General features: G+C 29.4%; 1 long non-coding RNA gene across 1 annotated transcript; it reads right to left on the bottom strand.

Annotated features, from left to right (window-relative positions):
* Positions 1–1058: 1058 nt before the first annotated feature.
* On the bottom strand, positions 1059–2395 carry LOC121130847 (uncharacterized). The gene is made up of 3 exons (XR_005868849.2): positions 1798–2395; positions 1504–1726; positions 1059–1384 (listed from the first exon to the last, which is right to left on the bottom strand). It is a non-coding gene; the product is annotated as an uncharacterized lncRNA (long non-coding RNA).
* Positions 2396–2647: the final 252 nt, after the last annotated feature.

The following is a 2647-nucleotide window of genomic DNA, read 5'->3' as shown; positions in this document are numbered from 1 at the left end:
AATCACAAGGCAAAAGAGGCTTACCCAAGGCATCATATTAGGTTACGTTAGTAAGATAATTACATTGAACTCTATTTTTATTGTATTCAAGATAAATGAAAAATTTAGATCTTATTGTTAGTTTATCTTTCTAAAATGAACATTTCATATTTAGTGCATAATATCCACTTATTCTTAATATGTTATTGATATCCTAACTATACAATATTTATTTGAAAATGTATGTTCTGAACTATTTTTTATTCAAAACAACTTTTAATATATATATATATTTATTTTTTTTCAATTAATTTTAGTACTTTAATCTTCGGAGGGTATAAATTTACACTAATGGAATTGTCTTATAAGAAAATAAAATACTATTTTTTATATGAATACAATTAGTTATAAAAATTTGAATTTCCTCCTACATTGGCTCCTCTGTGACGTCATACAATTTTAAACAAAAGCAAAGAAATCTCTTATCGACACAGCAACTTGTAAATATAGTAATTTCATTTATCTATAGTTTTGTACGTACCCATCTTGACCTTTTTAGTGTGCAAATGAATATCGGTAATAATAATTCACATTTTATTCGTTTAGCCCTCCATCTTTTGATTTACTTTCGTCCAAAACGACGCCTCCCCTTCCCCCCAATTGTAGGCAACAACTCCTGATATTTACCTCAAAGTTCTTTTGTGATATTATATATTAAAATAAGTTAAGACAAACTCAATTTTCAAACTATACATTCATTAATATTTTGAATTAAATTATTTAGTACTTCATTTATCCTTTTATATTCTCTCTACTAGTTCTTCCCCTATATCGACCGATGTAATTGTCTTCAAAATAACCGGCAATGACTCTGAGATCCTCAGGAAAGGTTTCTGTGAGGATCTCAAAAGGAGATCAGGAGGTAGAAAAGCCAATGTCATAAGACTCTTTATTTTAATTCGTATATCCTCATTTTCAATAAAAATTTGTCATAACCCTGACTTCTGAATTTGCCTCCACAACGACTGGCCCAAATGAAAAAAAAACAACAACTTTAGTCAAAGGAAAAACCTCCTCAGTTGTAGTGTAAATATCGTATTTATTTCAAAGTTAGCTATTAGTATTTAATGGGATTAAAAGTAATTCCGTATGTGTTCCCCATTAATCCATCCGAAAATCCATTGTATGTATCACGGCTTTTCTTTGGAAGAAGTGCATATACACATGGAATTACTGTGTCCATGACTAGTACGTGTACCGTAAATAATCGATAAAATGTAATCGGACTAACTTTATAAGTTCCATCCACAAACCAATGTAGGTATCTGTTCATTATTTCTATACACTTTTTAGTTTTTTGAAATGCATGTCTTTCGAATTTATAAGACTCCTTAATGAGTAATTACTGTGTAAAAAAGATGAAAACCTTGAGAAATTTGTTGACTATTCTAACTCGTATAATTCATTAACTCTTAAAATTTAAAAACGTAAGTAAATCATTTTTTTATCTTCTTAGCTACTCACCATGATTTTAGATACAAGTTCTGTTTTACAGGTGCATGATGCATTCCTTTATTTAGATAAAATTGGCGAATGTAGTGTTTATTGATAAAAACAGAGCCTTCGATAGACTACCTTAGTTTATTTCTTCCTTTAAGAATGCTGAATATTTCTGCATTCAATGAAGCTAGCAGAGTGATGAAGGAGCACCCAAAAAGATCCGTTCCAACTCCTGTGAAGCCTTCTCCTAAAAATAAATAAATACAAGTAATATAGTTTTGAATCAAGTAAAAAATGGTTCATAAATCAAAGGTTTACTGTCATAACATTGGATAATGAAAATGATCTAGAGGACCCATCGATCGAAGTGTTTGAATGCCATCCCACTCAATATATTTAGAAAATTCATCCCTCCACATAAGCTTAGGGAGTTGAGACGAAGTCTGATAAGAGCCTCAGTTGCTTCTTCCCATTTGATTTTGAATACAACTCTGGTGGTAATAGTTGCTTAAAATACCCCATGATATTGAGAAAAAATTACAACTACGACAAATATTATAATTGTATAATTTTACAAAATTCATATAAGTATTTTGAAACTTTCCATTACAATTATGACGTTAATATTACTTGAGAATATTTGGGATGATTCTATTTGACTTTTGTAATGTGAAACCACATATATCAAAAATTAGATATACTTGACCTAACTATTTTGGATATGCATGACTCTATTTCACCATATTTAAGGAGTTATCCACAAATCCTATTCTCATACATTTATTATAACATCATATACATACTTGTTTAATATAAACGATCCCTAAATTCATCGTATAAATAACATACAATATTTTGTCATGGGTTTAAGGAAATTAGATTAGGAATATTCGAAATATTTATTGTATTTTATATGTCATGCGGCTCATGCCTATGGCGAAACAATCAGGCTAAGTATCTATTTCAATAGAATTTCATAAATAATTTTAATATTTTTATAGAACTCATAATAAATTAATTACTTTTTTTTATTATTCAACAACCGGTCCAAACAGCCATAACATTCAATTATTACTTTTCCCCTCATCGTTTACTAACTATACTTCTCAATAATAATGATGGAGGGTTTAAGCACGGACATCTCTACTTTTGGGTACCTGACTGTAAA

The sequence above is a fragment of the Lepeophtheirus salmonis genome, unplaced genomic scaffold (genome assembly GCF_016086655.4).
Source record: "Lepeophtheirus salmonis unplaced genomic scaffold, UVic_Lsal_1.4 unplaced_contig_12606_pilon, whole genome shotgun sequence".
NCBI lineage: Eukaryota > Metazoa > Arthropoda > Copepoda > Siphonostomatoida > Caligidae > Lepeophtheirus > Lepeophtheirus salmonis.
Note: the sequence above shows the minus strand (reverse complement) of the source record. Positions and strands in the feature narration are given on the sequence as shown.